General features: G+C 42.0%; 1 protein-coding gene across 1 annotated transcript in view; it reads right to left on the minus strand.

The window, feature by feature from the left end:
• ZNF652 (zinc finger protein 652) overlaps window positions 1-17,681 on the minus strand; it is a 36,714-nt gene extending 19,033 nt beyond the window's left edge. Inside the window, exon 1 of the mRNA XM_087826175.1 lies at window positions 17,609-17,681. The gene's annotated coding sequence lies outside the window, so the exon portion shown is untranslated. The remainder of the gene's footprint in view (window positions 1-17,608) is intronic.
• Window positions 17,682-24,046: the final 6,365 nt, after the last annotated feature.

The following is a 24,046-nucleotide window of genomic DNA, read 5'->3' on the forward strand; positions in this document are numbered from 1 at the left end:
TTTCACAAGCTTAAAATCTGTTTGGTGATTGCTAAAGAAAACAACTGCTATTTTTAAAAAAGGTGCCATATAATTTAAAAGGACAAGCAAGATGTAGAATGGATAGGCTGTGGAAGGCCCTGAGCAGAACATGAGACCTGACCTAGGTCCTGAGGAATGGGAGGGATTTGAAAAGGCAGAGAGGAAGTTAAAAGACAGTTTGAGGAGAAGGCTGTGTGAGTAAAGCTGTTACCATGAATAAGCACATATAGTCAGGGGGTGATGAAGATACAGGCCTAGCCAAAGGCATCTTACAGGGGATTAGTCGGTGATAAAGTTATACATGTGAAGAGTAGGGACAGAAAACAGGGCTGAGGAATACAGGTATCACCAGAGGTGGCGGAGAGAGCCAAAAAAGGGGAAATCAACAAAATGTGCTCATTAGATGTAAAAGGTAAAGAAGGAAAGGATCAAAGATGATTCAGACAATTCCCACTCCTGCGTGATAAAGCCACAATCTTAAGCTCCACATCACTTCAGAACATATCAACTGAAAGAAAAAGATACATTACAAAAGGTAGTTATAGCCCGGCCGGGCGTGGCTCAGCGGAGTCGACCTAGGATCCAGGCGATCGGGGTTTGATTCCCGGTCAGGGCACATGCCCAGGTTGTGGACTTGATCAATGACTCTCTCATCATTGATGTTTCTATCTCTCTCTCCTTCTCCTTTCCTCTCTCTGAAATCAGTAAAGATATATTAAAAAAAAAAAAAATCTTAAAAAACAACAACAAAAAAAAAAACAAACAAAAAAAGGTAGTTATAGTAAATGAAAAATGCCTACTTTTCTCTTGGTTATACTATAAAGAGATTCCAGTATTAAAACACAAACTCAAAGTACTAAACCACAAAAACCCAGATACTTTAAAAGCCAAGGAAATCTATAGTATAGCTACCTAAAACCATTTGGAATACCCTCCTAAAACACTTTGGGTCATCAATACCGTTTCAAATCTGAAGTATTTTTTCCCTTTGGTCTTCCCTTCTATAAACTTGTGTACAACAACCACATAAGAAAATATTAAAACATTTTTATGTTCACTTCAGGAAATTCTAAAATTTAAAACCACTCCAAATTAAAATATGACCACTTCAAAGAAAAGGGGATAATTTCAAACTCAAGACCAAAACAGCTTTTGATACAAACCACGCATGCTGCAGAAACAGCAACCTAGTTTCATTTTGAGTATTGTGTTTGTTGCCCTCAAGGGATTTGCAACTTTCGAGCAAGATTTTTTCATTAAATGCCAGATAAGAGGTAAAGCAAAGGGTGAAAAATCAATACATCTTCATGCTACAACACATTTCAACTCGCCACTTTAAGGGAAGAAAAGCACAGTCCTTGCCCGGCTGGCGTGGCTCAGGGGTTGAGCACAGACCTAGGACCCAGGAGATGGAGGTTCAATTCCCAGTCAGGGCACATGCCCGGGTTGCAGGTTTGATTCCCAGTAGGGGGTGTGCAGGAGGCAGCCGATCAATGACTCTCTCATCATTGATGTTTCTCTCTCTCTCTCTGAAATCAATAAAGATATATTATTAAAAAAAGAAAAGCACAGTCCTTATGAACATACATACACACACGTATCATACTGTCAAGCATCTGTTACCGTGACATAACACTATTAACTCAAAGTTAAACTAAAGAACATGTGGCAATTTAACAACCTACTTGTGAGGAGGAAAAAAACCCTCAGCATCACACAAAATCATTCTTGGCTATTTGCTCCCTGGCACAACAATGTGTCAGTAATAACCTGAGCAGGGAAGCTGATAGAAGATGCTGAAATATACCAGTTTTTTCCACATAGAACTCTTTTTATTGATTTCAGAGAGAGGAAGGGAGAGAGAGAGAAACCTCAATGATGAGAATCATTAATCTGCTGCCTCCTGCACGCCCCCAACTGTGGATCGAGCCCGCAACACGGGCATGTGCCCCGACCGGGAATCGGACAGCGACCTCCTGGCTCACGGGTCAGTGCTCAGCCGCTGGGCCACGCGACGGGGCTCCACATAGAACTCTTAATTACCCTTTCCCCAAATACGGTTCTCTATACTGAACTGAGAAGGACAGTGCTTGTTTCAGTAAGACAAAAACACCAACCCACCAGATTTCTGAATGAACAACCTGTTTCAAAACCACTTTCTCCTCACAAACTCCAGAAAAGTTACTTTTAGGGTATAAAATAAATTAATTAGTAACAATACACACACTTTAGACATTACTTTTTACCTGCATTGGAATGTCTAAAAAATGAGCCTATGAATACAAAGGCACTGAGCCCAAGAGAAAGTGAACACACTCCTGGCTTGCAGCCAAATGAGTAGGTGGAGAAAATGTTTATGTGGGGAGATAAATTTTATATAATGCTTTAAAAAAAATTTTATTGAATTTATTGGGGTGACATTGGTTAATAAAATTATATAGATTTCAGGTGTACGATTCTTTAATATATCATCTGTATATTGTATTGTGTTCACCACACAAAGTCAAGTCTCCTTCCATCATTTACCCCCCCCTTTACCCGCACCTACCTCCCCCCACCCCCTTCCCTCTGGTAGTTGTCTGTGTCTATGAATTTGTTTTCTGCTTAATCCCTTCACCTTTTTTACCCAGCCCCCCAACACCCTCCCCTAACAGCTGTCAGTCTGTTTTCTATGTCTATGAGTCTGTTTCTATTTTGTCATTTTGTTCATTAGATTCCACATATAAGTGAAATCATAATGGTATTTGTCTTCCTCTAACTGGCCCACTTCACCTAGCACACTTCAGGTCCCTCCATGCTGTCGGAAAGGCAATATTTCCTTCTTTACAGCCAATCAGCACTCCACTGTGTAAATGTACCACAACTTTGTAACCCACTTGTCTACTGATGGGCACCTGGGCTGCCTCCAAATCTTGGCTATTGTAAATGACGATGCAGTGAACACAGGGGTGCGTGCATATATTCCTTCAAATCAGTGTTTTGGGTTTCTTCAGATACATTCCCAGAAGTGGAACTGCTAGGTCACAAGCCAGTTCCATTTTTAATTTTTTGAGGAAACCCCATACTATTTTCCAAAGTGGCTGCACCAATCTGCATTCCCGCTAAGTGCACGAGGGATCCCCTTTCTCTGCATCTTTGCCAACACTTGTTGTTTGTAAACTTATTGATGAGAGCCATTCTGGCAGGTGTGAGGTGAGATCTCACTGTGGTTTTAATTTGCACTTCTCTGATGATTAGTGACATTGAGCATCTTTTCATATGTCTATTGGCCATCTGTATATCCTCTTTGGAGAAGTGTCTATTCAGGTCCTTTGCCCACTTTTAAATTGGATTGTTTTTAAAAAATAAATTTGAGATATTAACCTCTTTTCAGATGTATCATTGGTGAATATGTTCTCCCATTCTGTGGGTTGTCTTTTCATTTTGTTGATGGTTTCCTTTGTTGAGCAAAACCTTTTTTACTTTGATGTAGCCCCATTTGTTTCTTTTTGTTTCCCTTGCCTGAGAAGACATACCACAAAATATTGCTACGAGAAATGTCTGAGATTTTACTGCCTATGTTTTCTTCTAGGATTCTTATGGTTTTGAGTCTTACATTTAAGTCTTTAATCCATTTTGAGTTTATTCTTGTGTATGGTGTAAGAAAGTAGTCTAATTTCATTTTTTTTGCATATCTGTCCAATTTTCCAAACACCAGTTATTAAATAGACTATGTTTACTCCATTGTATGTTCTTGCCTCCTTTGTCAAATACTAACTGACCATAAAAACGTGAGTTTATTTCTGGGCTCTCTATTCTATTCCATTGGTCTATATGTCTGTTTTTGTGTTTTTTAATATATCTTTATTGATTTCAGAGAGAGGAAGGGGGGGGAGAGAGAGAGAGAGAAACATCAATGATGAGAGAGTCATCATTGATCGGCTGCCTCCTGCACACCCCTGACTGGGGATCGAGCCCACAACCCAGGCATGTGCCCTGACCGGGAATCGAACTTCGATCTCCTGGATGCTGGGTCAATGCTCAACTGCTGAGCCACGCCCTGCAGGGCAGTGCCATGCTGTTTTGATTACTGTGGCCTTGTAGTATAGTTTGATATCAGGTAGTGTGTGATTCCTCCAACTTTGTTCTTCTTTCTCAAGGTTGCTGTGGCTATTCAGGGTCTTTGTGGTTCCATATAAATTTTTGGAATATCTGTTCTAGTTCTGTGAAATACACCTTTGGTATCTTGATAGGAATTGTGTTCAAGCTGTAGATTGCTTTGGGGAGTATGGATAGTTTCATGACATTAATTCTTCTTCTCCATAAGCACGGGAGATGCTTTCACTTCTTCAGTTTCTTTCTTCAGTGTCTTATAATTTTCTGAGTACAGGTCTTTTACATCCTTGGTTAAATTTATTCCAATGTAATTTTTTTGATGCAATTGTAAATGGGATTGTTTCCTTAGTTTCCCTTTCTGATAGTTCATTACTGGTATATAAAAATGCAACTGATCTCTGGACATTTATTTTGTATCCTGCTACTTTACTGAAACCATTTAACAGTTCTATTTTTTTGGTGGAATCTTTAGGGTTCTCTCTCTATAGTATCATGTCATTTGCAAATGAGTTTTAGTACTTCCTTTCCAATTTGGGTGACTTTTACAATGCTTTTTTTAATCTAAAGAAAACCACAGCTCTTTACAACATATATGCTATAAATGGATGTTATCAGTCAGAAACCCAAGTAAATATTAGTTTGCTTGCTTGTTGTTTTGTGAATAACTTTTGTCATAACCCAAATCCAATAAGTGGTCAAGATAACCAAGCCAATATGACCAAACAGATTGCCCAGTCCAGTCAGTAGTCTGGGAACATATGACTAAGTCTAAATCCCCTTCATTTATTTATGTTAAAGAAAACATTTTAATTAGTAATGTGAGTTTTTATTGTAATATCTTTAAATATACTTCCCTTACTGAAGTCAAAGAATTTTTACACTTTTTCTTTTCTTTCTTTTTTTAAAAAAATATGTCTTTATTGATTTCAGAGAGAAGAAAGGAGAGGGAGGGAGAGAGAGAAACATCAGTGATGAGAGAGTCATTGATCGGCTGCCTCCTGCAGGCCCCCCACTGGGGATCAAGCCCGCAACCCAGGCATGTGCCCTGATTGGGAATCGGACCACTATCTCCTGGATCATAGGTCGATGCACAATTGCTGAGCCACACCGGTTGGGCTTTTTGCAGTTTTTCTATCACCACTTTGGCAATGTCTTTAAGAAACACGGTTAGGAAACCAAAGATAGTTTTGAACAAAAAACAAAAACACATTTATCTAAGAATCACAAAGTTCCTATCAAATAGCATGATAGTCTCTTTCATAAAGGGTGGAAATTCAGGCCCACTGACTAAAAAGTGAGTCACAGGGACTCTAAGAGAGCAAAAGCTAGTTGAGTATATAACTTCTTTTCTCCTTTAAAATAAAATCCAACCAGAGGATAAATGAGTTTGGGAGGTGGGGGTAGTGCAGGTGAGGGTTGGTGGTAAGGTAGTTACCTAGATTCTCTAATGTGTTTATAATGAACATCTATCATTTCTGCAATAAACAAAACAACTAATCCTAAACTAGAAAATAAATGAATCTATCAAACCTATTCAAATTCAATGTATAAGATCATTTAGATGCAAGTGTGGATGAAAGAAAATTTTTTAAAAGTACAAACATAATGTAACTAAGCATAAAAAACACTTAAAATCTACACCAAGCCTCAAGATATCATTAGACTTTTAGAAACATTCAACACATTTCTTGAGTATCTGCTATGTGTTAAGTGCCACAGACATGACTGTGAACATGACAGATATGGTCCCTGGCCTCAGGAGGCTTACGATACTGCCAATTAGTTTTTAAATAGAGTGACCATATGTCCTACTTTGGGCAAAGCCATGGTTTATACACATTTCTCCCGGAGTAATTAATAATGTCCCTCTTACACATCTTCCAGCCTAGACAATAAATTCTATGGTTACCCATTTATACAAAAACAAACTACTATACTACTGTTCTTATAGGATACATGTTTGTAAAATGTATATCATTTCAAGGTTTTATCTTTTTAAACTCACTTTATTCATTTTTATTACACATTAAATTTTCTTAAATTATAAAAAAATAACATTTTAGACACTCATCTCATTTTGATATATACCAGCTTACAATAAATTCAAAGATTTGCTTTAATCAAATAAGAGGAAATCAAAATCTGATTTTATCACATAGAAATATACACAAATAAATCCAATGAATAAAAAAATAACACCTTTAAAGACAATAAGCTTCTTGAGGGCACATGGTTCTTTTTAAAATACCACTTCAGCATTCCAGCCTGTGTCTAGCTCAGTACTAAGAACATACTGTGGTTTCCAGATATTCCCCACTAAAAGGAAACAGGACAGGAAATGTGTCAGATGAGTCTCAAACTGTCATATTGGGAAGCAATGAAGCTGTCCAAAACTACCAGGGTTGTGTCAAAAAGACTCGGGAGCCAGACTGGTACGCTCCTAATGGACAAAGACAGGGCAACTGAGTATGAACAGGACTGATAACAGCAGTGAACTGAAATAGATCAAATATGCTTAAATCCACTGGTCACCTCTAAAGGATGCTAAAAGAACTAATTCTTTTGAAAACTGGTTAAGTGAAGGCCAAGAATCAAGCATTTAGTTTGCTGTTCCAATCAGATCTGTACCTTAAGGAAATGAAGTACTTGTTGAGGGGAAATTTCTTTTTAGAGAAGTATCCCAGCTAATAATTGAAGAAAAAAATTATAGCATTAGATATCATTTTACAACCCCAATGAATTAATAGATACAGGCAAAGATGGTCAATGGCAAAAAAAGAAACAGCCAGCACTATATGTCTCCTGATAGAATTATATGCCACTACCTATTAAATAGTCTTGTCCAATACCCACAAGAAAAATTAAACTTTAATCTGATCAAGTCAGTTCATCTAAAAACGAATTTATAGGAAGTAAAAGGGATTGAGGAACGTGCTAAATGATACTGCATGGATGCAATCAGCAAAATCCAGACTATGGGAAACTATACAACAAATGATGTGGATTCTTCAACTGGAAGGGAGAAAGGGAGAGTGGGAGGGGGGAGGGGGAAGGGAGAGGAAGGGAGATGGGGGAGGGGGAGGGGGAGAGAGACACACTCCTCCAAGCCTCATATTCATTTTCAGCTGTTCCTTCTACCTTACCCCAATATCTTAATGAACCAACAAGTCCTATTTTAAAAAACTGCCCTGTCCTCCCTGCTCCAATTGTTAATATAACCTCCTAATTCAGGCCCTAATCACTTCATACACATATAATAAGTCTTTCTGTCTCCCTCTTTCAAACCACTTTACACAGAGATCTCCTAAACTACATTTTCCTAAAGAATTTGGATCACGTAACTCCCTAGCTACAAACCCTTGATTGGTTTCCACAGCCTTGGAATAAAGTACAACTTAGCAAAGCATTAAAAAGCCCTGCACCATCTGAGCCCAACTGACTTTTCAGTCCTGGCTCCCAGAGTCCTCCTCTCACACCTGACATCCTCATGCTATTTCTCGAATGCACCTTGACTTTCTCCACCACTGAACATTTGATTATGTCATTCTTTCCTTCTACCTAGAACCCTGCCATTACCTCTGCCCCAATTATGAAATCCTAGCCATCTTTCAAGACCTCGCTCAAATGCATCTATCTCCTTGAAGCTTTTCTTGATCACCATTTTTGTTTTCTAGGATGCTTAAGAGGATTTTTTCTTTAAAAGGAGAATATGGCATGCTAATGCAAGGAACACTCCAGAGTTCCCTTTAAGCTGGGAGGAAAGTGATTTTTAAAAATCCTTATCTACTAGATGTTGCCAATTTCTTCCTCCTCTTCCTAAACTGTTTCAAGGAATGATTTAAATTAATACAGTGAGTTTGGATGCTAAGGTTTGCCTCAGAAGGGATTCTCTGCATCAGCAAATGTGGAGGAAAAGACACCCAAGTACTACCCTATCTATATGTTATTTTGCTTCAAGGCCATTACCTTTTCTTCTTCAAGAAGCGCTTAATACTTAAATTCTCAGAGCAAGACATTACAAAGAAACCACCTGGTGTTGTAGACTCTTGACTATTACTTTCAATTAACAGACAAGTTAATTCCCAGTAAACAAAAGGTAGCTATTTTTGCCATAGCCGGTTGCTCAGTGGCTACAGCGCTGGCCCACAAGCTGAAGGGTCTCAGGTTCGATTCCCGTCAAGGGCACCTACCTTGGTTGCAGGCTCGATCCCCGGCCCCTGCAGTCAGGGCGAGTGGGGAGGCAACAACCAATGTGTCTCTCTCTCCTGTCCACTGTCTCTGAAAAGCAATGGGGAAAAAAATAGCCTTGGGTGAGGATTTAAAAAAGGGGCTGTTTTCTATGAACTATACTGAAAAGGGTACCACTGTGCAAGACTTATAGCTCATGGATAGTACAGATCATGCTTCTGCATGTCTTCCACACTACCCTAAAATGGCCTTGGGCAGAACTGTCTGTAAATATCAAAAGATAACTTTCAAAGATATTAATGTCAAAGGTAACTTTGTTTAAACAAATACAGAGATCCAGATAATTATATATGGTACATAAATATGACTAAAATTAACCTGTGAGCAGATAGTCAAGCTTATTTAAGTAGAGTTTAAAAGATTTAAGATATTTTCAAATGGAAAAAGAATATTAGTTGAAAAACTAGTGATATCTTAATCAAACCTGGAATTGATAGTAATATACCAATGTAGGTTTCTTAGTTTATGCAAGACTTTAACATGATTATATAAGGCTTTAACAATAAGGAAAACTGCATGAGGAAGATACGGGTACTCTTTTTGCAACTTTTCAAAAATCTTAAATTATTTCAAAACTTAAATTTTTAATTTTTTTAATTTTTTAAAAACATATCTTTATTGATTTCAGAGAGAGGAAGGGAGAGGGAGAGAGATAGGACCATCAATGATGAGAGAATCATTGATCAGCTGTCTCCTGCACGCCCCTACTGGGGATCGAGGCCGCAACCCAGGCATGTGCCCTGACCGGGAATTGAACCACCATCTCCTGGGTCATAGGCTCATGCTTAACCGCTGAGCCACACCGGCAAGGTAAATTTAAATTAAAAAAAAAAAAAAATTTAAAAAGAGAATTTATTAGTATAACACAAACTGAGTTATAACCACTTTAGTCAAAAGATTTTGTTTTAATTCAAACAGCAGGTTGTGCCCTGGCTTGGTAGCTCAGTTGGTGAGAGCATCATCCTGATATTCCAAGGTTTCAGGTTGGATCGCCGGTCAGGGCACATACAAGAATCAACCAATGAGTGCACAAATAAGTGTAACAACAAATCAATATCTCTCGCTCCCTTCCTCTCTTTCTAAAATCAATCCATTAAAAAAAAAAGTTTTTTATAAAGCAGGTTGCTTTATCAGTTTATTTTTCTCAAAAGTGAGATTTTAAAAAACTGACTTTTAAGCTTTGATGTTTTAAACTTTCTCAGATTTACTTGGTAAAGGCTATCAATTAGCAAATGGGCTGGGTTTTTTCAGCAGGATCCATGTACAAACATGTGCAGATATGTTTTATGGTTTAAATCCCAAATTGGCTAATGCCAAGATAACCTGACTTCTGACATTAACTGGAACAGCCAACTATTGCTCATAATGCTATGTGAATATGGAATAACCTTCCTTAGAGTAGTTCAGCATTATTTTTCTAAGTGTGAAGTGTGGACATTTTTGAATCCAGCCATCAAAGAAGGTAATGACATGAGAAGATAATGTTGTAAGTATAAAAAGATGTTATACAAGGGCATTCATTATAGCACTGTTTATAATTTATTTCTGGGAAAAATAACGTTTTCTTTTTAGAATAACAGGTATCCCCCTTTGTTAATTAAAACATCTTTGCTTTCATATTTGATGAAAGCAACATTTTCATTTTGTCTTACATGACAAAGTAAAACAAATGTAATTATTGTCTTTTCCTTCCAAGTCCTTAAAGAGATTACAACCTAGCACTATTTATTATAACGAAAAACTTAAAACATTAAAAATGGTACACATAGACACTGCCATCTAAATTATGATATAGATTTATAGGAACTGACACAGAAATATGTCCACATGGGGGAAAAAAGACTAAAGAATATGTGGGCACAGGATCATGTACTCTCATAGTGTAAGACCATGTACATGCATGTATGCAGATGTATACTCATTGAGAGAAATCTCAGAATAGGGAGGGGTAAGGGTGGAGGAGGAGGTACTTTTATTTTTTCTTATATTTTTCTATAATCTTTAAATAGCTTTAAATAAGCATGTATAATTTTTTTTTTTAAATGTATCTTTATTGATTTCAGAGAGAGGAAGGGAAAGGGTGAGAGAGAGATAGAAACATCAATGATGAGAGTCATGACTGGCTGCCTCCTGCACCCCCCCCCCGGGGATTGAGCCTGCAACCCAGGCATGTGCCCTGACGGGGAATCGAACCTCAAATTCCTGGATCAACCGCTCAGCCACACCGGCCAGCATAAATTTTTATTTTTTTTTGGTTAATCCTTACCCAAGGATATTTTTTCCATTGATTTTTATTTTATTTTATTTACGTTATTATTATTATTTTTAAATATATCTTTATTGATTTCAGAGAAAGGAAAGGAGAGGGAGAGAGAGAGATAGAAACATCAATGATGAGAGAGTCATTGATCAGCTTGCCCCTGCACGCCCCCAACTGGGGATCGAGCCAGCAGCCTGGGCATGTGCGCTGACTGGGAATCGAACCCCAATCGCCTGGATCCTAGGTCAACGCTCAACCGCTGAGCCACACCTGGCTGGGCTCCATTGATTTTTAGAGAGTAAAAGGGAAGGAGGAGGGAGGGAGAAGGAGGGGGAGAGGAAGGGAGGGGGGAGAGGGAGGGGGAAGAGAAAGAGGAGAGGGGGGAGAGGGAGGGGGGAAAGGGAGGGAGGGAGGGAGGGAGAGAGAGAAAGAAAGAAACATCAATGTGAGAGACACATCGACTGGTTGTCTCCTGCATGCACCCTGACCAGGGCGGGGGATCGAATCTGAAACCTAATACAGGGAAGCATCTCCCTCCAACCCAGTTTCCTCAGTCATCCAGTTCACTCCCCCAACTGACAACCAATACAAGTTTCTTATAAAACTGATTATTAGTTTCTTAAGAGTTATTTTGTAACATGTAGGAAAATCCCCAAATATAATCACTCTCCCACCCAAACTTTTTGACAAATAGTAACACATTCTATGCACTGTTATATGCCTTGTTATTTTCATCAACAAGATAGCTTAGAGATTCCCTCAGCAATATGTAAAGTTTCCTCATTCTTTTTTGCAGCTACATAAAATTTATTCTATTTCTTGAATAGACCCTAATTTATTAACCAGTTCTATACTGATGAACACTTAGGGTTTTTTCCAAACTTTTGCTGAGTTAATTTAAATAACTTTATATGTGAAGGAAGGAAAGAAGGGAGGGAGGGAGGGAGGGAGGGAGGGAGGGAAAATTATAGGGCTCTCTACAAAGAGGACCTTCAAACTCCAGCTCTAATAGTACGTTAACACAAGAAAAGTCCCTGGGCATGTGGGTTACAGTCTTAAGAGGAACTGAAAAAGAATACAGATTTATCCATATAATTGAGATCACCAATACTCTCCTTGCCACCCCCACAAACAAACACACACACTTTACCATGTATTTCAATGTTCATAGGCCACTGATATTATTTTAGGTATATTAAAATGATATATTTGAAGGGTGAAAACAATTTATAAAGGTCTAGTTATAAATCTCATTTTGTAAGTCACACAGTGTAATTAAAAAGTTATGTACCATCGAATCCTCAAAACTGAATCAAAATTTCAAAGATGAAAAGTATAAATATGATAAAGACTATATTTCTCCCTAGCATTAAAGACAAACGAAATCACCCAATGCTGGATACTCCTGTGAAATCCAGGTAAGAGTCATAACTCTCTGATGCCACGTAGCAAAGACCAAAAAATTCGGACACAGAGTCATTCTTTGCATCACTTCCATTTCTTTTCTCTTCCAACAATCCCTTCTCACCACACACTGATTGGTTTATCTAGAAACTAACAGAAGCATCTAGTTGTCTACTAGGCCATTTTACTCTAGTAAATCAGTTAAAAAAAAAAAAGGCAACACCCCCTTCCCAAGAAAAAGTTTACTTAAAAAAATGTATTATATTTGAGAAAAAAATATGTAACTCAATCATCCAAATTTTACTTGTTTAGTCAGTCTGGGTTCACATAGCATAAGTGCTGTTTTTATTAAATATTCTGGCCAAGATTAAGTCTTTTCAAGTGTCCTGTAAAAATCTAAGGTGAGCCCTGGCTGGTTTTCTCAGTGGTTAGAGCATCAGCCCTCACACTGAAGGGTCCAGTGTTCAATTCCAGCCAAGGGCATGTACCTGAGTTATAGGCTCGAGGCCCCTCCCCCTTCTGGGGGAGGCAACCAATCGATATGTCTCTCTCATATTGATGTTTCTCCCCCCCACCACCACCTTCTACTCTCTTTGAAAAGCAATGGAAAAATATCCTCAGGTGAGGAAAAGTAAAAAAATCTAAGGTGAGAGAGGCTAAGATCATTATTTGCCAATCCTTCTTTATCAGCAATCCAATACTAGTGATTCCACTGATGGGCAAGCCCCTAGAGGTGGCTCAATACTAAATGAAAATAAGGATTAGCAGATTCCGTTGAGGTAATCCTGATGCATCACTGATGTGTCTATCTTATCTGAAAAGTCTCTAGGTAACTCTTGTGGGCTCACAGACTTACCACAATAATATCCTGCAAAAATGACAGAATAATTTAATTCTAAAGAACCCAAGAAATCCTCTTTTAAAAGCTCTATGCACTGAATAAAAACTCTAACCATGCCCTTGAATCTACTTTTCAAAGTAATCAATCTCTTAAACTGTTAAAAAAAGAAAAAGATGATACCAAAGTTTACCATAAAACTGCCCTTTGGGTTAAAAACAAGGCTAGGTACTACACACACAATCTGTAGGAATAGGCCTGAAGTGAAGAGTTGATAAAATTTGATAGGTAAAGGGACCTTACTTTTCTTTCCTTCTCCCACCAAAGCAAAATGTCGAAGGCACTCAAACCTATAGCTATCTCTAATAACAGTTTATAACCAAGCCTCAGAAGAGCAACGGGAATTCTTTAAGAGAAAATGTTCATAAGTGTTTGTAAAAATCAAAGATAATTGCTGTATAAACAAACAGATTAAAATAGGCATTTGATGTCATCACTGATTCTACAAAGCACTTTACGGCTTGCATTAACCATGAAAATTTACACAAGGCTTTGTACATGATTCGATTCTGGACAGAGAACTCACTGAGATACATTAATGTCCTAAAACACCCTGTTTACCACATAAGCTCTGAATTGGCTTAAAACAAGCTCAGCCTGTGGGGAACACTGTAGAACCTGAAGCCAAGTGTATTGTCTCCACCAAATTCAGCCAGCCATAGAGCAACAAATCAAAGTTCCAAAAAGCATACTGCACCTGCAAGACTTAGGTATGCTCCAAGACAAATATTTGCAATTTTTTTCATCCCAGATCTGCACAAATAAAAGTATGCAGATTGCAGCACCAGACTTCTAAATCTTGTAAGCCAAAACGATCTGTAGTTACACTCCGCATCAACAGTGTCCTACCATTTATTGAGTCCTTAATACTCCCTCGATACAAGTGCCAGGAACTGTGCTAGAGGTTTGCATGTATTATGTCTAATCCTCATAACAAATTCCATTCTGTTGATGAGGAAACTGAGACCAGAGGGGTCAGGGTGACATGCCCAAGGCCATAAAGCCAGTAAATGGTGGAGCTGTAATTCAAATCCAGTTCTGCCTGGCTCCAAGGAAGCACCTCCCTGCTCCTTCTTCAGCTAAAGTCACTAACTGCAACACCAGTTCACCTCTATCAAAGTAAATTCAAGTGCTAACTATTGGAAACAATGACAGATAGCTGAGAAAAACATCATACCTAAAACTGGAGCATAAGACCCAAGAGTTCCCAGCAAGGAAATGCAGTCACCTCCTTTAGGGTAACTAGTTCCAAAGGCTATGGCTCAAAACACAAGAGAATCCACAGGTTTTTTTAATTGTGTTGTTGGCTGTCTCTCAACTGACTTTTTAGAACAAGGGAAATGAAACTTGAGAGTATCTTCACATTTTTGGTCAAATTATCTAAAACCCTTTAGAAAAGGGCTTTCTTTCTTTCTTTCTTTTTTTTAAACAGTTCACTTTTACAGTTTATTTCAATAGACTTCAGACATGCAAGAATAAAATCACATCAGTAGCATTACTAATCAACTTTTTTTCTACAGACTTGAAAAGTATTTTCTTACCACACTACAAGATTACTTCCCATACTTAGAGCAGAAATGAAAACAGCTCTGGGTGTCACAAATCAGATCTTGAGGCCACAGTTGCAGAAAGTAGGTGCCGTTTCCCTTGAGTAGGAGCTGCTGATCTGAAACCTCCTAAGGGAAGGGTGTCTGAAGAAGAGTGTTGAAGAAACTAAAGCAAGCTGTTTGTATTAATGAGTGAGCTGCTGGCACCACTACTCCTGAAGTTTTTCACTGCTATGCAATTGTTTCCCAGCTTCCAAGCTCTGAATCTGGCAGAGAGAATGCTGTTCTCACAGCCATACGTGTTATATGATCAGCTGGTCTGTGGTATGTGGGTGTTTAACTAGGTGACTGGTTAGAAGAGGTTCTGCAATATTAAAAATCAAGGAAGCACCCTGTCCCAAGATTTTAATGATCTGTCACTATACTATGCTGACAAAGAAAAGAGACATATTTGCAACTTTGACATGGTTTGGGTTCGGGATAGGCAAATAATTTCCGACAGTAAAACTTCAGGCATGACATGAACAAAAAACATAACCTGTAATATAAACCACTTCAAGCATGTTTATTAGATAATAAAAAAAAATGCAGTACTTGCAATCTCAGCATTCTCCCAAACTTCTTAGGGTACACTGCGTAATTTATTAGAATAAACGCTACTCTTCAGGTATGTGGAACAGGTTCTATGAAAGATTCCAAGGCTCCCTTGCCTTCCAAAAAGCTGTTAATACCATGAACTCCTTAGCTTCTCAGAAACCCCAAAATGCTAAAAATACTAACATCTCAGAATTGTAAGCTCCTGGAGAGCTGGAGGCTGCTTCTTTGATGTCACTGCCCATCATAACACTATCACAAAGCCAGAATAAATGTCTTTTGATTGAAACATGGTCAAAATGCAGGGTCTCGATGCAGAGTGATTTAAACAAGAGTAGGTGATGGTTGTCCCTTGCTTACTGACACAATGGTGCAACGTTCATCCCTAGTTCTAGATGTTAAACATGGAGATTAAACTTGCTAACTACAATTAAAATCCTTCCATTAAAACAAAATTTAAAAATGGATGATTCTGATGGCAATGTCAACTCTGAATAAAAACATTTAATCATATTTAATAAAGTTGAAAAAAATCTTCTTCATGGAGCAGGTGCTTTACTCTGGGAATGATAAAGCCTTCTTTTAAGAGATCAAGTCAACCTCAGCCAACATATAAAGATTCTGGATAAGCATCAGAAAACAGACCACTGATATGCTGTTGAAATTAGAATATAGTACAAGGAATATACATTATCAATTGGTCAAATTTAGACAAATTATTTTGACTCCAGTTTTAACTTTTTCTGAAACTCTCACATACACTTTTACAGGATGACAGGGAAATGATATCTTACAAGTATCTAACTCACTGTAATAAAATAACAAAACACAAGGAAGAATACATATATAATCTGCTTTGTTGCTTATTGCTCAGGACCAAAGTAATGTCAATCATTAAGAAAAACAAAAACACCAGCCTCCCACACACACACACACACACACACACCCCTCAAGTTCCTTTCACTTTTGCATAATAGAGATCTTAACCTGAGGTCCCAGGACCAACTTCAAGATGACTGTAATTACATGCAAAATTATGTGTCTATTTTACTAAGAGGGCCCTAAAGGCTTCAATGACCCCAAAGAAAGGTTAAAAACCACTGAAGTAAACATTTCCAGGTTCACGGAAACTCAGCAGTGAACATTTTAAACAAAAGTATACTAAAGGTAGTATCTATCCAAATACATGTGCACAGTCCTGATACAAACAACCAAGCTGCCTGTCAGCTCTGAGGATCACAGTGCAGCTCACCACTCTCAACTCAGCTTTACATGGGAACATCACCTGCATTCTGCATACACACTTGCCAGCCACAGCAGCTCTTCATTCCCTAAGCATACACATGTTGTCAACAAAGCCTGTGCTAGTTGCCATTCCCAGAACAATACCGGCCCGGCCATCTCTGGAAAAAAATACATTCTTCCCAAAATATTATCTTATTTACTATGCCTTGACTGATAGATGTTAAACATTACAACAAAATTAATTCCTCCACACCATATGTATCTAATTCGCTGGGAGAAAGCATCACTTCAGGTATTACGGGTCGGCTGGAGACGCATATAAGGGAAACACTGTAATAACGACGCTTGAGCATGGGGACAATCTGGGGACAATCAAAGGCAGACTCACAGAGGAACATTCTGAGAACATGGCTGTGGAAAGCACCCTTCTCCAAAGGCAAAAGCACATTCCTTTGACTGGCACAAGCCATTCCTGACAATGGATCGCGATGACAGTGGCTGCTCAGCAATCAGGAAGAGAGAGAGAGAGAGTGTGTGTGTGTGTGTGTGTGTGTGTGTGTGTGTTGGGGGAGGGATGTACTAGATGTGATCAAAGACTGGCCCTCTTCAAATGAGAGCATATGGGATCTTAAATTGTGAAATCAGACTTGGAGGGTGAGGCAGGGGCATTTATCATTTCTACAGGAGACATTCTTCGACAATGAACATGCTCTGTGCCGATGTAACAGGGGTGTCACTACCTTCAGTGTCTCCCATCTAAGAATCTTTACTAGAGCCTGATTGGAGGGGAGGAAGAGGGAGGGTAGAGAAAGGTCGGTATTACCCCCTGGGGTGAGTGCTGGGCAGCTGTACACTAGATGCATTTTGTCTCAGGCGGTACAATACTCCCGGGGGTTGGAGGTTTGGGCGCAACCGCAGGGCGGGGGAGGCAGTGGGTGCAAGCCACCAGCTGCAGAGCTGGAGAATGTTCGTAGGAGGACTGGTGCAAACCTCCCCTCGGCCCGCTAACCCGTGCAGACCCAGCCTCCCCTCGGACCTCGGGACCGGCAGTCTGCAAAACTGGAGCCTAGCCCGGGTCCGGGAGCAGACGCGGGCGCCTCCGGCCCAAGCGCGGGGCCAGAAGAGCACAGCGCCCGGGGCCTCCCAGCCGGATGGGGGCTGCTCCGGCCTAGTGCACGCAGCTGCCTCGGCGAAGGGCTAACCGGGCGCCCAGAGCCCCGGCCGGCCAGGCGGACGGCTGCAAAGGGCGCAGCCGCGACTGTGGCGTGTGCGTGGGGGGCTGGGGCCCCTACTCACCCAGGCCGGCCGCCTCCGCCTCCGCCGCCCCGACCGCCGCCTCGGCGGTCCATTCTGCGGCGGGGGCCCTGAAGCCGCGGTGCTGGAGTAACAACCGCCGGCCGGGCCGGCCCCTCCCCCCCGCCCAACGTCTGTCCTCAGGGCCGCTCAGCAAACCCGGCCTCGGCCGCCGCCGCCGCCGCCGCCGCCGCCGCAGCGCTACGTGGCCGCCGCTCCGACGTCTCGCGACTCCCTTCCGAGCGCGCGAGGGCGAGCGGGGCCGGCGGGGCGGGCGGCGCGCGGGGAGGGAGGCAGGGGAGGGGGGTGTGCGCGTGTGGATGTGTGTGCGGAGAGGGGGGCAGGGAGGGAGGGAGAGCGGCGGCGCGAGCGCGCGCGCACCCGCGTCCCCTTCCCTCGCCGGCCCCCCCGCCCAACAGGGATCCCGACACCTCCCTCCGCCCGCCCCCCTGGCATCCCGGCCACTGGGCGCGGCGGCGCGCATGCGCAGGCCCTGGGCTGGCCCCGGTGCACCTTTTCTCCCTCCTGCCACATTGTGAGCGCTCCGCCGCCCAGATAACCGCCGACTCCCGCTCCACCCCCGCCCTCCCCCATTCCGCCCACTCCCGAGCGCCCAGGTAAAGGCGTGGACTGCGCGTGCGCACCGCTCTCCCTGGGTCTGGGGGCGTGGTTGCTGCAAGGAAGCCAAAGCGTCGAGTGGGAGGGAGCTTTGGGGCGGGGGTGTGGGGCTCCGCGAGATGGGGGCGAGTTAGGGTTAGGCAGAGGTGAAGTGAAGGAACGGGGCCAAAGAAAAGTGGGCCCAAACGAGATTTGGAAGTAAAAGAGCCTTTGAGTTGGGAAATAAAGTTTAAAAAAATCTTGACTGTGGCCTACTTGTTACAGGAGAGCAATGTGACAGAGGACAGAAACAGAGGTAAACTATAGCAGTGTGGTCATTGGCCAGCTGATGAGACAGGTAATAAAAACTGGAGAAATTTAGAGATTACCAGAGTGGTCCGAAAAACAATTTGAGAGCCGAGCTTGTTCTGTGGCCAGGAATAGGGAAGGGGGTGTGTGTGTGCTTGAGACACAGAGCTGCTGCAAGAAAGGAAGCCTCCATTGTAAGCATTACAGCATTATGACTAATTAGCTATTAATGATTAATATAATTAATGGTACTATTAGCTAACAAGGTAGCATTTATCCAAGTTCAGAGCCAAGAGAGGGTGTCCATAATTGAAAGTGCTTGGAGTACAGAGAGGGGAAATGAGGGAGGCAAGGCTGGAGAGGACCTAAAACAGCAACTTGAAGGATCTGGATGACCTTTTCTCACCGTAATCCAAACTTCCTTGATGTTTTCCAAATCTTATCTTAATTACAACTCTTATCCTCCTTCTGTTATTAAAGGCACACGTAATAAATGTTCTTGCAGTAAGGCTGACCTCTCTACACATTTTTAATATAGATGCAGCTACTTCTCCCCAAAATAGCATTCCTTACCACAAAAAAAAAAAATTGTAGGACGTAAAATGACCTCAGTCTGGGACAAGGTTAGGGAAGAAACTGAAACTTTATAAATAAAGGGGTTCAAGGTTCCTTCCAAAAACAGATGCTTGGTTTTTATTACACTTTGACTCCAGACTCCAGGGATGGTAATTTGGCAACTTTGGTCATGTTCTTCAATTGTGGATAAACACTAAAAATGCTATCATGTTTCAGTAGGTAGAGAAATCTTCAGGCAGAGCAGGAATAAATAAGCATGAATAGTAAAAGGAAAAGACTTAGATCCAATGCAAGAAAGAACTTGGCATCTGTGGGGGCTGGTGAGCCCAGAACATCTGACTGAGGTATCTAGCTTTGCCTTCTGGGACACTTGATCCCTTCTTCACCCTCTCCCTGTCAGGGTTATCCTGCTTGGAAGAGGTGGGGTGCAAAGTGATGGCTAAGAAACAAGGTGACCTTCCAGCCTCTTTAACTCTCCACCCACAGGCCAACCCTGTGAAGGGCTCCTAGTAATTAGAATAGTAATATTCTTACCTTCTGTTTGAGGAGTGCTTTATGGTTTTTTTGAGGGAGGTTAGGTTCATTATCTCATCAATCTTCCAGCAACCCTGTGAGGCAGGCAGGACAGGTATTGTTCCCAATGAAGGAAATTCAGGCCAAAGAATGTTTAATAGCTCAGCCAAAGTCACCCAGCCCAGTAAACAACGGAGCCAGAGCAAGACCCAGGTTCGTGACTTCCAGTGTGCTGTTCTTTCAGAGAGTTTGACAGGCCTACTCTGAGAAACTGCTACATATTCCTTTGGAGTAAAAACAGGTAGCCTTGGCATTCGATGGAGGGTAATTCTCATATTCAGTTCTGCAGCCACATCTCCCTTACTCTTTCTCTCTCTCGATGCTAGGACTTGCCCCTGTGTATCTGAAACCTTGGTGATTGGTACTTTGGAAGGCCTTGGGCCTCAGGGCTAGCAAGGCGATCCCGTTTCCTCTGCTCTCTCTTAGCTCCTCTCCTTCACAAACCTACCAAAAGAAGAGGGCTGCCAACCAGTGTCATCACTCGACATGTCCCAAGAAGAGGGCATTTGCTCTTAGTCAGAATACTAATTTCAGTGCCTCCCTTCTTCAGCTGCTGGCTCTGCAGCTTAGCAGTCATGGCAGACAACACTGAGCACCTACACCTGGCATCATTGGGAGATCAGGCTTCTACCACCCCGGTTTCTTGGCCTTGGGTAGAGTTCCTCATTAACATACTCATTAAGGCAGTGGTCAGAAACCAGCAGAACCCTTTTTTTTTTCATTGAAAATTATTAGTGCCCGGCCCGGCATGGCTCAGCGGTTGAGCATCGACCAAGGACCCAGGATATCGCGGTTCGATTCCCGGTCAGGGCACATGCCCGGGTTGCGGGTTTGATCCCCAGTCGGGGGCGTGCAGGAGGCAGCCGATCAGTGACTCTCATCACTGATGTTTCTATCTCTCCCCCTCTCCCTTCCTCTCTGAAATCAATATAGATACATTTTTTAAAAATTGTTAGTAAAAAGTTCTGTATACTTTGACAGTTCTGAAAGCCTTCAAAGATTTGTTTTAATTTAAAGAGCAGCAGAGCTATCTGGTTTCTATAACGTGAGCTGGATGACTTGGTACAAGCTCCCTCTTCACTGCATTTCTTTGCTCCCCAAGTCTCCAGGGATGTTCCCCTAGTCAGTTACAGTTCTTACCACCTGTACTTACATAGAGGCAGTGACGGTGGCATTCTGCCCATGCATTAATTAACACAGCCCCATTCGGCTGCACCGGACTTGGAGCCAGAGCATAGCCCCGGTCATGGTCTCCTAGGCTCTCATACTTTAGTGTTGTGACCTTTGCTCAATCACTTCACCTTTTAAGCTTTGCAAAAAGAGGGGATTATATGGCTCTTAGAGTCTTCCAGATTGGATACCTAGGATTCTACTCTAGAAAGCTGACCATGTTCATTAATACCGTGTAATTCCATTCCTGTCCTAAGAATTACTACTCAGTTCTCACCTCTAAGCCTTTCTTGCAGGAAACTGCCCCTTTTTCAAAATGGATAAAGCTGTCCTGGGCTCCCCTTATTAACTCACTTTTTCTCATAGCTGTAAGGGACAGTGTTTAGAGACAGCTCAGCAAGCTGGACTTTGGCTTTTTTATCATGGGGCTTATATGCATACGTGCATATGTGTGTAACTTAGAGGGCTATGGGCCATGGGCACCTTCACTCTGTGCCCCTCACTTCTCACTACCCCCACTTGAATTCTAGTAAAAAGTTAAAATAAATGCCAGGATGCCCTGGAAGAGAAAAAGAGGATACACTAAAAGGCCAGTTATGTGACTGCAGCTGTTTTGCCTTGGGGATAGACACGAGGGAGGCTACTGGGACAGCCAGTGTCACTTGGGCCTCAAGCTTGGTTTTAGCTGTAGCATGGCCTGGGACCGTCATTTGGTTCACAGCTCCCTATAGCTATGGTTTCTTAACATCAGCTTCTCCTTCTGAAGCATCTCAGAGTTTGGATTTTGATTACTCTGGTGTCCTTATCATCAAAATGTACTTTATAATAAAAAAACCCATGTTTATGTGATAATTTCTACAAATCTTTCTTCTGTATTACCCCATTTAATCCTTCCCTTAACACTAGAAGGTAGGAAGGGCAGAAAATGTTGTTCCCACTGTTTATTTTGTACAGAGAATGAAAATAAGGCCTGGATTTGAAGGGTCACACAGCCAGAACTAAAACCTGGGTCTCCAGGGTCCAAGTCCAGGACTTCTCTGGGACACTGTACGGCAGCCTTTTGCTGGACACCATACAAAGCAAATTGAACAGATGTGGTCTCTGCTCTCTGGAAGTTTGGACTCCAGTGCACAGCCACAGCTCCAGCTAACATGAAAGGACAAAGTGAGTCCTAGTCAACTCATGCCAATAAATAATTGAGTTAAATAGATAAGGATCCCCGGCTGGTGTGGCTCAGCTTGTTGAGCATGGCTCTGTGCACTGATAGGTCACAGGTTCAATTCCTGGCCAGGGCACATGCCCAGTTGTAGGTTCTATCCCTGATTGGGGTATGTCAAGATGTGATGTTTCTCTCTCTCTCAAATTAATAAAAAAAAAATCCTCGGGTGAGGATTTTTAAAAAAGATAAGGAAATCCACGTTTACCTGGTCTACTAATGTTTTTAAATTCCAGTTGGGCTAGCGAGGATAATGTTAATGAGACTAATCTTTTAGGCCAGTCTCATCTCTGCCTACTTGCTTTGTACATGGAACAATATTTGTAGCTGCACTGCGTGCCCCCTCTTCTCTTACATGGGATGGGAATCAGGACCATTGAGAAACATCTCAGCCATTTTCCTAATTCAAACCACTGCAAAAGCATCAGTTAACCCTGCATATACCAACTGTCCTGATGGAAAAAATATCAATTCAGTCCCTGTCTTATTATTACAGGGCCTGAGATTCATCTTTATCCATACAAGATGGCCAGTTAGGACAGTGGGGAGCTGGACTTTGGAGTTTGAGGGACATTGGTACTAGCGAAGTGAGGCCACTAAGCCACCTGCAACAGCTTAGCTTCCTGGATATCTTAAGCAAAGGCACCTTGTAACCCTGGGGTTAGGGCCTGTGCGCAGCTGAGGGCAGGGACCTATCAGGAGAACTGTCCTCCTAGCTCTTAAGTGCACTGTTGTAGCCCAATTCCTCACCTGGGGGATTCTGCCTCAGGTTCTGTCTCCAGGAGACTGTTCAAGGTAGTCAGGTCCAAATTGTGTTTGTCTTTAAAGAGGCTCACAGATTCTTTTAGGCAGCACGCTTAATTGTTGTCTGTAATTGAAGTGACATATGCCCCAGAGGCATGTACTGAGGTCCAATTGAAGAGATGGTTTTGTAAAAATTGGAGTTAATTAATTAAAGAAGGCAGTTGCACGGGGCTGTGAGTTAGTGCCAGACTTCGTAACCCTAAACCAGCCAACCCACCCAACCGGCCTCACCACCTGAGGCACAATCCCAAAGTTCACCGAGGTGGGATGGGAGACCTGGGGTGCAGTGCAGGAAGTGGGGACTGAGAGGGAGACAGGTGGGGCTCAAGGAACCCTCCCTTGACTTTCATGACCCCCAAAAGGCTTGGCTCTTGAGAACTGTTTGGGCATCAAAAGACATGTGTTGGGGGGCTAGGAAGCTGCAGAAAAAGGAAGGCAAAGTCAAAGGGGGTAAGTGAGATTGTGGGCAAGGGGCAGCAAAAGGAGGAGGAAGGTGCAGAGCTGGGGCCTTGACTGGGAGGGGGAGCTGTTAGCGGGAGTAAAGAATGGAGCCACTCAGGTAGAGACTGGGAAGAATCCGGGGTGGAGAGGACCCTGTGGGCAGAGCTCAGAGGAGATGGGACTAGGATGTGGGGGCGGCAACTTGGTGCCTGAGGCCTCTGGCATTCAGAGGAGGTATTAATTAAACCCTTGACCTGAGGTCGTTAGCAGAGCTGTGGCAGCTTTTCATAGGAGCTGAGTTAAGAACAATAACAACAATAATAATAACAATTAGCGATAATGAGACCTTATCTGCAGTTAGTTGTTTCTAGAGCTTTGTAGGCATTAAGTCATTAATTCCCCTGGCCCCTGAGGGCCCCTTTTTTCTAGAAGTAATGGAGGTGCAAGAGGATACAGGCAATCCTTGTGCAGTTCAGCCTGCTGCCATTGACTGGGCGGGTTAGTTCACTTACAGAGTGATAAAATCCAGTTTCTTTAGGGCTTCATAAACTTATAATCTTTTGCATTTAGAGTGTCTGAAATGGTACTTAAAAGGGTAAGTTCAGGAATGTGGAAATCGGCCACCACAAGATATCTAAACAACTTTGATGTGAAAACTCAGGTCCCACCTGAGAACACCAGACTGAACAATGTGCTGGGACGGAGAGTGGCCTGCAGATGACCATGAAGTGATCTGGAAATGACCATCTCCATAA

The sequence above is a fragment of the Miniopterus natalensis genome, chromosome 17, assembly GCF_054644295.1.
Source record: "Miniopterus natalensis isolate mMinNat1 chromosome 17, mMinNat1.hap1, whole genome shotgun sequence".
In the NCBI taxonomy this organism is placed as follows: Eukaryota; Metazoa; Chordata; class Mammalia; order Chiroptera; family Miniopteridae; genus Miniopterus; species Miniopterus natalensis.